This window comes from Phocoena sinus, chromosome X (genome assembly GCF_008692025.1).
Source record: "Phocoena sinus isolate mPhoSin1 chromosome X, mPhoSin1.pri, whole genome shotgun sequence".
NCBI classification, from domain to species: Eukaryota; Metazoa; Chordata; class Mammalia; order Artiodactyla; family Phocoenidae; genus Phocoena; species Phocoena sinus.
Window position 1 is genome coordinate 101,871,095 of NC_045784.1, and position 11,270 is coordinate 101,882,364.

Here is an 11,270-nt window from a genome sequence, read left to right on the forward strand (position 1 = left end):
GGGCTCTAGGTGCGCGGGCTTCAGTAGTTGTGGTGCACAGGCGTAGTTGCTTGGCAGCATGTGGGGTCTTCCCGGACCAGGGCTCGAACCCATGTCCCCTGCATTGGCAGGCAGATTCTTAAAAACTGCGCCACCAGGGAAGCCCCCCTCTGCCCATTTTAAAATCAGGTTGTTTGTTTCTTTGATATTGAGTTGTATGTGCTGTTTATATATTTTGGATATTAACCCCTTATTGGTCATATAATTTGCAAATGTTTTCTTCCATTCAGTAGGTTGTCTTTTCACTTTGTTGATGGTTTCCTTTCTATTGACCTTAATTTTTGAAGGCACAATGAGTTTGCTCTGGAAATTATTTTTAAAAAATTATTTCCAGTTGTAAAGTACATTTAATGGTAGGAAATCAATAATGATGATAGTAATGGACACCATTATATTGAGCACATTCTATGTGCACAGCACTTTACATGTATTATTTGTATTCCGCATAACAACCAGAGTTAATATTCTACATTTCAAATGTTTTTAAAAAATTAGTCTCAGAGAGACAATGTGCCATAAATCAAGTAAATGGCAGAGCTGAGGTGCAAACCAAGATATCTAAAAAGCCCAGATTCTTAGAGGTCAGTGAAAGGTGGTAGAACATTTTTCCCTTTTCTAATCTCAATCAATCTCTCTTCCGCCCTCCCTGTCTTCTTCCGTCCTATACTCAGTTCCCTGCCCTGCCCCTCACCTGCCACTGCTGTGGAAAGTCTGAATCCAGTCTATCAGTAGTTAGATGGCCTCTGGGGTTTTCCTCTTAAGAAGTAACCTATCAGACCAGGAAAACTAATGCCATTGATTATTGGAAATCTCCTTTTTTTGGAATTTAAGAGAAAGATGTACAATATAATGTTAAATGGAAAAAGCAGACCACACTACTGGATATCTTCTATGTAACTACATTTAGCCATGGGGTGAGGACCAATAACTGAATTGAGTAAGAGAAGTTATGTTATTTGGGATGGGGATTTAGGGAAATTTCTAATAAGACAGTTTTCAGTGGAAAACCTATGCCTAACTTTTGTGACACCTGGCTGTACACTTTCACATCAATTACCTGTAAAAGCCAACTTCGAACAGTGCTTGGTCTACCTGCCCAATGGCTGGTAGGCATGCATTTTAGTTCCAATGAGAAATCCTACCCCTACACCTCTGATTTGCATGTTACGCTTATTGTTCAGCTTCCTTGGAGCAGCCTGTGTTTTTTGACTAGGAAGTGAGGAGGAAGCCAGAGCACACAGGCAGGTGTAGGTAGTGAATGGAGTCAGGCAGATGTTGAGTCCCGTGGAAGCCCAGCCCAGCCAAGACAAGGAATCATTCACACTCACATTGATTCGTTCTTTACAGGAGTTAAATCATTTGTGTGTTATGGGCTGTGAGGGCATTCGGCTTTCGCTAACTACTTCTCTTCGTAATCTGAGTTGCCTGGACGGGTTCATGACTACCACCCAGAGCACTAAGGCTGGGATCTGGGTTGTGGAAATGGGGGTTGAGGTGGTACAAGTTAGGGGGACTCTTTTGTAGTCTGCGTCCATTTGAATTTGTAGGTGCTTTCCAATTATACCAACGATTGTTTAAGAAGTTCCAAGACTAAAACAAAGTTTTAAATTACTAATCTGTTTTGAAAGGATTTACAGGCTCAAAAGCTGAACTACGTACTTAAAATTTTTTTTCTTCCCAAATACTTCTTGGTTGATACATACTTGTGGTCTCTAGTAACTCTGCTATGGTGCCAGCTTTGTCAGTCCCTCTAACACCAGGATTTCTTCTCTGATAATGAATTGATGCTCCATTTATAGGAAGGAGTTTGACGATATTAGGCCTCTAGATGTATGGTAAATTTATCAAACTCTTGGGTCAGCCAATATAAATTTCATATTGGAAAACTGCGCCGTAAATGGACAATTATCTCTAGCTTACCCTCACTGGGAGGAGCTATGTCTGCCAACAGGTAGAAAAGCAGCTGGAGCTTATGGGAGTGTTCTGATGGCCCAATTTAACACAGGATGAAATGGAATGATGTGACCATTGCAGGATACATTTGAGCTAAAGTGTCTGTGTGTGTGTATGCAAAAGATAGAGGAAAGAATGAATAATACACTGCACAGAGCATGGCTTGGATGGAGAATTTGAGTGTTTTGCTGCCCACCAGGCCCCTAGGGGAATAGGATGTTGACCAGCTTTGCTAGAGGCTAGTGTTGAGCGTGGGAAAGCTCATCCTCAATGTCTGAGAAGGGTGGAGACTGAGGAAGCCGCAAAACTCGGCAAATAACTCAGATCCTGAAGCACAGCCAATGGTTGTGGTATCACAGATTCCAAATAAAATTAAACAACTATCAATTCACATCTCTGTGTGAAAGAGGAGAAAAGGGAAAGACGGTTGAATACAGAGGCAAAGAAGATACAGCCCTCCACTCCTGCATTGCTTAATTCCAATTCACTGATGTCTTTGTGGCATTTAAGGTATAAAACTTTGGTTGTGATGATATTAAAAGATAAATGTGCTGCACATTTGCTTTTCCTTTAAGGGCAAATGTTAAATATGGTATTTGATTTCCTCCGGCTGCCGTCTTCTTTTCTTCTTTCCTTCTCCTTCTCCACATCTCCCTTCCTCCTTCCTTTGCTTTAAAAATGAAAGAACACGAGTTTCCCAGAATGAGGTTTTGCAAAATTTAACCACCACCACACGAAGTACTTTTATATCTATTATCAGATAAACTACACCAAGAAACCGAAAATCCAAAATAGGCACATCTTGAAAACATTGGATTCAAACAAGCAGAGATGCTAGCAATATTCACGCTTTGATCTTGTCTTGCTTTTAAAAAAAATTAGTAGACTTTATATTTTTTAGACAGTTTGCAGCAAAATTGAGCAGAAAGTACGGACAGTTCTCATACACTCACACTCCACCCTAGCTAGCTCCCGGCCCTCCCAGTTTCCTCTATTATTAACATTTTGCATTGGTACATTTGTTACAGTTGACGAACCACATTCATGCATTGTAATTAACAAACACCTGTTGTTTACATTAGGGTTCAGTTCTTTGTGTCCTGATTCCTATGGATTTTGTCAAATGCTTAAGGTCATGTATCTACCATTACAGTATCATACAGAATAGTTTCACTTCCCTAAAAACCCCCTGTGCTCCACCTATTCATTCTTACTCCTTTGCTCTCTTCCCCTTCCCCCCATCCCTGGCAACCTCTGAAATTTTTACTGTCCCTACAGTTGTACCTTTTCCAGATTGTCATATTGTTGGAATCAGACTGGCTTCTTCCACTTAGCAATATGTATTTAAACTTCTTCCATGTCGGGACTTCCCTGGTGGTCCAATGGTTAAGACTCCGTGCTCCCAATGCAGGGGGCCCGGGTTCGATCCCTGATCAGGGAACTAGATCCCGCATGCTGCAACCAAGAGCCTGCATGCTGCAACTAAAAGATCCCGTGCCAGAACTAAGACCCGGCGCAGCCAAATAAATAAATAAATAAATATTAAAAAAAATAAAGTTCCTCCATGTCTTTTCATGGCTTGGTAGCTCTTTTTTTAAAATTTAATTTACCTTTTTTAAAATTAATTTTTATTGGAGTATAGTTGATTTACAATGTTGTGTTAGTTTCTGCTGTACAGCAAAGTGAATCACTTATATTGATACATGTACATATATCCACTCTTTTTTAGATTCTTTTCCCATACAGATCATTACAGAGTATTGAGTAGAGTTCCCTGTGCTATACAGTAGGTCCTTGTTGGTTATCTATTTTATATATAGTAGTGTGTATGTGTCAATCCCAATCTCCCAATTTATCCCTCCCCCACTTTCCCCCTCTGGTAACCATAAGTTTGTTTTCTACATCTGTGACTCTATTTATGTTTTATAATAAGTTCATCTGTACCATTTTTTTTGAGATTCCACATATAAGCAATATTATATGATATTTATCTGACTTATTTCACTCAGTATGATAATCTCTAGGTCCATCCATGTCGCTGCAAATGGCATTATTTCTTTCTTTTTTATGGCTAAAATAGTCCACTGTATATATGTACCACATCTTCTTTATCCATTCATCCGTCGAAGGACATTTAGGTTGATTCCATGTCCTGGCTATTGTAAACAGTGCTGCAATGAACATTGGGGTGCATGCATTTTTCGAATTATGGTTTTCTCTGTATATATGACCAGGAGTGAGATTGCTGGATCATATGGTAGCTCTATTTTTAGTTTTTTAGGGAACCTCCATACTGTTCTCAATAGTGGCTGTACCAATTTACATTCCCACCAACAGTGTAGGAGGGTAGCTCATTTCATTTTTTCACTGAATAATATCCCATTGTATGAATGTATCATAGTTTATCTACTCACCTATTGAAGGACATCTTGGTTGCTTCCAGGTTTTGGTGATTATGAATAGCTACTACACACATTCAAGAGAAATTTTTTTTGTGTAGACATTAATTGTCAACTTACTTGGGTAAATATCTAGGGGTGGGATTGTTGGATCGTATGGTAAGAGTATGTTTAGTTTTGTAAGAAACTGCCAAATTGTCTTCCAATGTAGCTGAACCATTTTGCATTCCCACCAGCAATGAATTAGAGTTCCTGTTGCTGCACATCTTTGTCAGCATTTGGTGTTGTCAGTGTTTTGGATTTTAGCCATTCTAATAGGTGTGTAGTGAAATTTTGTTTTAATTTTCAATTTCCAAATTACTAATGATATTGAGCATCTTTTCATATTATTTGCCAACTTTTTATATTCTTTGGTGAGTTATCTGTTCAAACATTTTGCCCACTTTTAAATAGCATTGTTTGTTTTGTTGAGTTTTAAGAGTTCTTTATATATTGTGAATACAAGTCTTTTATCTGATACGTGTTTTGCAAACATGTTCTTCCTGTCTGTGGCTTGTCTTTTCATTCTTTCAACAACGTTTGCAGGGCACACATTTTTAATTCTAATGAAGTGCAAGTTATCAGTTTTTCTTCATGGATTGTGCTGTTTGTGTTGTATCTAAAAACCCATTGCCAAACCTGAGGTTACCTAGATTTTTCTCCTATATTATCTTCTAGAAGTGAAAGATGTGAGATTTGTTTTTTTGTTTGTTTGAGATGTGAATGTCTAGTTGTTCCAGCACCAGTTGTTTCTTTCTCCATTGTAATATCTTTGTTCCTTTGTCAAAGATCAGTTGACTATATTTATGTGAGTCTATTTCTGAACTCTCTATTCTGTTTCATTCATCTATTTGTTTATGCATTTGGCAGTACCACACTGTCCTGATTACAGTAGCTTTATAGTGAGTCTTGAAGTTGGTAGTGTCAGTCTTCTGGCTTTGTTCTTCTTCAGTATTAATTTGACTATTCTGGGTCTTTTGCCTTTACATATAAACTTTAGGATCAGTTTGTCAATTTCCACAAAGTAACTTGCTGGAATTTTGATTGGGATTATGTTCAATCTATAGATCTAGTTGGGGAGAACTGACATCTTAGCAATATCAGGTCTTCCTATTCATGAACATAGAATATCTCTCCATTTATTCAGATCTTTTGATTTGTTACATCAGAGTTTTATAGTTTTCCATATATAGATATTGAGATATTGCACATATTTTGTTAGGTTTATACATAAGTATCTCAGTTTTGGCATGCTAATATAAATGGTGTGTCTTTAATTTCAAATTCCAATTGCTAATTGCTGGTATATAGGAAAATGATTGAATGTGTCCTGCAATCTTGCTATAATCATTTATTGGTTCCAGGAGGGTTTTTTTGTGTTTTTTTTTCTTGTCAATTCCTTGGGAATTTCTACCTAGACAGTCATGTCATCTGAGAACAAAGACAGTTTTATTTCTTCCTTCCCTGTCCCTATACCTGTTTTTTTTAAATAACAGTGAACTTTTTAAAATAATTAATTAATTAATTTATGGCTGCGTTGGGTCTTCATTGCTGTGCACGGGCTTTCTCTAGTTGCAGTGAGTGGGGGCTACTCTTCGTTGCGGTGCGTGGGCTTCTCATTGCGGTGGCTTCTCTTGTTGCGGAGCACGGGCTCTAGGCACGCAGGCCTCAGTAGTTGTGGCACGTGGGCTCTAGGGCGCAGGCTCAGTAGTTGTGGCACACAGGCTTACTTGCTCCATGGGATGTGGGATCTTCCCGGACCAGGGTTTGAACTCCTGTCCCCTGCATTGGCAGGTGGATTCTTAACCACTGCGGCACCAGGGAAGCCCCCTATACGTTTTATTTCACTTTGTCTTAGCGCATTACCTAGGACTTCCAGTATGTTCTTCAATAGGAGTGGTTAGAGGGGACATTCTTGCTTTGTTTCTGATCTCAAGGTGAAAGCATCTAGTTTCTCACCATTATGATGATAGCTGTTAGTTTTTTATAGATGTCCTTTATTGTGTTAAGGAACTTCCCCTCTATTCCTAGTTTGTTGAGAGTATTTTTTTTTCTTGGCTGCCCCGCGCAGCTTGTGAGATCTTATTTCCCCGACCAGGGATCGAACCCAGGCCCACGGCAGTGAAAGCACCAAGTCCTAACCACTGAACAGCCAGGGAATTCCCTGTTGAGAGTATTTAGCATGAATTGGTGTTGGATTTTGTCAAATGCTTTTTGTGCATCTGTTGATATGAATATGTGATTTTTCTTCTTTAGCCTCAAAAGTCAACAATTGACTTTTGAGTGTGAAACAGCTTTGCATATCTGGGATAAATCCCACTTGGTCATCATGTATTGAATATAAATCTTTTCATACATTGTTGAATTTGACCTGCTGATATTTTGTTGAATATTTTTGCATCTATGTTCATGAGAGATATTGGTCTTCAGTTTTCCTTTCTTGTAATTTATTGTCTGGTTTTGGTATTAGGGTAATGCTTACCTCATAGAATGAGTTAGGAAACTTTGCCTCTCCTTCTATTTTGTAGACCAGATTGAAGAGAATTGGTATCATTTCTTCCTTAAATGTTTGGTAGAATTTCCTAGTGAACCCATCCGTGCCTAGTGCTTTCTGTTTTGGAAGGTTATTAATTATTGATTCAATTTAAAAAATAGATTTAGGTTTATTAGATAGTCTATTTCTCCTTGTAGGAGTATTGGTAGATTGTATGTTTCAAGGACTTGGTCCATTGCTTCTAAGTTAGCAAATTGTGGCCATAGAGTTGTTCATAATATTCTTTTATTGTCCTTTTAATATCCATGGGATCATTAGTGATGGCCCCCTTTCTATTTTTTTTTGTAAGAGTACTTGATAGCACCTCCCCTGTTATTTATTTATTTATTTATTTATTTTTTGGCCGCACCATGCGACATGAAGGATCTTAGTTCCCTGACCAAGGATTAAACCCGTGCCCCCTGCATTGGGAGCATGCAGTCTTACCACTGGCTGCCAGGGAAGTCCCCCGTTTTCATTTCTGATATTAGCCATTTATACTTTCTCTCTTTTTATCTTCATTAGCCTGAATAGAGATTTGTCACTTTTATTAATATTTTCAAAGAACCAACTTTTTGTTTCATTGATTATCTCTATTGTTTTCCTGTTTTCAATTTTATTAATTTTTGCTCTGGTTTTTATATCTTTCCTTCTGCTTACTTTAGATTTAATTTGCTCTTCTTTCTCTGTTTCCTAAGGTGGAAACTCAGATTATTAATTTTAGATCTTCTTTTCTAAAAATATATGCATTCAGTACGATGAATGTCCCTTTATGCACTGATTTCATTATATCCCACAAATTTTGACAAGTTGTACTTCATTTCCATTTAGTTCAAAATATTTTTTCAAATTCTCTTGAGATTTCTTCTTTGACCCATGTGTTACTTAGAGGTCTGTTTTATGGCCTTGAATGTCGTCTATCTTAGTGAATGTTCCATGTGAGCTTGAGAGGAATGTGCATTCTGCTATTGTTGGATGAAGTAGTCTATAAATGTCAATTAGATTCAGTTTACTGATGGTGCAATTAGTTCAACTATATCTTTACTGATTTTCTACCTGCTGTATTTGTTAACTACTAATAGAGGGGTGTTGATGTCTTCAAGTACAATAGTAATTTGTCTGTTTCTCCTTGGGGTTCTGTCAGGTTTTGCTTCATGTATTTTGACCGTGTTGTTAAACACGTATATATTAAGGATTATTATGTCTTCTTGGAAAATTGAGGTCCTTTATTGTTATGCTATGCCCCTCTTTATCCCTGATAATTTTCCTTGTCCTGAAGTGTGCTTTGTCTGAAATCAATATGGCTATTCCAACTTTATTTGTTTAGTGTTAGCATGGTATATTTTTCTCTGTCTCTTTTAATCTATCTGTGTCTTTATATTTCAAGTGGGTTTCTTATAGACAACATATAGTTGGGTCTTGTTTTTTTAAATCCAATCTGACATTCTCTGTCTTTTAATTAGCATGTTTACATCACTCCCTTTTAAAATTATTATTGATATATTTGGATTAATAGCTACCATTTTTGTAACTGTTTCCTATTCATTGTCATTGTTCTTGGTTTCCGTTTTGTCTTCCACTCTTTTTCTGCCTTCTTTGGTTTTGTTTTGTTTGGCCACAAGGCTGGTGGGATCTTAATTCCCCAACCAGGGATTGAACCCAGGCTCTCAGCAGTGAAAGCCTGGAGTCCTAACCACTGGACCGCCAGGGAATTCCCATGCCTTCTTTGGTTTTAATTGAGCTTTTTATTATGATTCAATTTTCTCTCCTCTCTTAACATATCAGTTATACTTAAGGAAATTTTTTAGTGGTTGCCCTACAATTTGAAAAATACATTTACAATGAGCCTAAGTCCGTTTTCAAATAACACTATATCACTTCACTGGTAGTGCAAGTACCTTATACATAGTATTCCCAATTCCTCTCTCCTGTACTTTATAACGTTGCTGTCATTCATTTCACTTATCCATATGCTATGATCACTGAATACAGTTTTGTTAATATTATTTTGAGCAACCTGTATCTGTTAGATCAATTAAGACTATGAAAAATAAATTATTTTATTTTACCTTCATTTATTATTTCTCTAACACTCTTCTTTTCTTTATGTAGATCTGAATTTCTGACCCTTATCATTTTCCTTCTGTCTGAAGCATTTTTAACATTTCTTGCAAGGCAAGTATACTGGTGACAAATTGCCTCAATTGCTGTTTGTCTGAGAAAGTCTTTATTTCTCCTCACTTTTGAAGGATAATTTTGATGGATACAGAGTTCTAGTTGGTGGTATTTTTCTTCCAACACTTTAAATATTTCACTTCACTCCCTTCTTGCTTGCATATTTTCAGAAAAGAAGTCTGATGTGACGCTTCTCCTTGCTCCTCCATAGGAATATTTTTTTCATCTGGCTTCTTTCTGGGTTTTCTCTTCGTCTTTCATTTTCTACAGTTTGAATATGAAATTCCTCAGTGTAGTTTTTTTGGATATTTATCCTTCTTGATGTTCTTTGAACTTCATGGATCTGTTGTTTGGTGTCTGCCATTAACTTGGAAAAATTCTCTGCCAGTATTAAAGTATTTCTTTCATTCCTTTCTCACTTGCTTCTCCTTCTGGTATTCCCATTACACTAGGTTATACCTTTTAAATTGTCTACGGTTCTTGCATATTCTGTTCTGCTTTTTTTAATGAATTTATTTATTTTTGGCTGTGTTGGCTCTTTGTTTCTCTGGGAGGGCTTTCTCTAGTTGTGCAAAGCAGGGGCCACTCTTCATTGCAGTGCACGGGCCTCTCACGGTCGTGGCCTCTCTTACTGCGAAGCACAGGCTCCAGACGCATAGGCTCAGTAGTTGTGGCACACGGGGCCACTCGCTCCGCGGCATGTGGAAACTTCCCGGACCAGGGCTTGAACCCGTGTCTGCTGCATTGGCAGTCAGACTCTCAACTACTGCACCACCAGGGAAGCCCTCTGTTCTCTTTTTTAAAAAATTCTTTTTTCTCTTTGCTTTTCATTTTGGGATGTTTCTATTGTCTACTGGGATGTTTCTATTGTCATATCTTTTACCTCACTGATTTTTTTTTTTTTGGGGGTACGCGGGCCTCTCACTGTTGTGGCCTCTGCCATTGCGGAGCACAGGCATCGGACAAGCAGGCTCAGCGGCCATGGATTACGGGCCCAGCCGCTCCGTGGCATGTGGAATCCTCCCGGACCGGGGAACGAACCCGCGTCCCTGCATCGGCAGGCGGACCCTCAACCACTGCGCCACCAGGGAAGCCCTACCTCACTGATTCTTACCTGTCTTGTCCAGTCTATTGATAAGCCCATCAAAGGCATTCTTCATTTCTGTCACAGTGTTTTTGATTTCTATCATTTCCTTTTGATTCTTCCTTAGAGATTTTATCTCTTAGCTTACATTACACACTTGTTCTTGCATTTTGTCCACGTTTTACATTACAGCGCTTAGTATATTAATCATAGTTAGTTTAAATTCTAGATCAGGGAATTCCCTGGTGGTCCAGCGGTTAGTACTCTGCGCTTTCGCTGCCAAGGGTGCAGGTTGGATGCCAGGTCGGGGAAGTAAGATTCCACAAGCTGCATGGTGTGGAAAAAAAAAAAAAAAAAAAAAAAATTGAAAGAAAACTCTAGATCAAAAAATTCCAGATATCTATGCCATGTTTGTGTTTGGTTCTGATGCTTGTTTTAGCTCTTCAGAATATGTTTTCTGTTTTAATTTTTAGCATGCATTATAATTTTTTGTTGAAAGCCAGACATGATGTATTGGATAAAAGAACTGAAGTAGATGGTCTTTTGGTGTGAGGTTTTGTGTTTATCTGGCTAGGAATTAGGCTGTGTTTACTGTTAGTAGTAGGTGTCAGAGGCTAAAATTTCCACTAGTGTCCTTGTTTTGTTTCCCCTGTCATCTTTGAGTTTCCTTAGAGGCTTATTCTTTTCTTTCTTTAAGAGTTATTTATTTATTTGGTTGCACCAGGTCTTACTTGGGGCAGGTGGGCTTCTTAGTTGCGGCAGGCAGGCTCTTTAGTTGCAGCATGCACGTGGGATCTACTTCCCCGACCAGGGATCGAACCGGGTCCCTTGCATTGGGAGCACTGAGTCTTAACCAGTACACCACCAGGGAAGTCCCGAGGCTTCTGCTTTTTTTCTTTTAATTAATTAATTTGATTTATGTAATTCTGGCTGCGTTGGGTCTTCGTTGCTGCACGCGGGCTTTCTTACTTGTGCCAAGCGGGGGCTACTCTTCCTCGCGGCGCATGGGCTTCTCATTGCGGTGGCTTCTCTCGTTGCGGAGCATGGG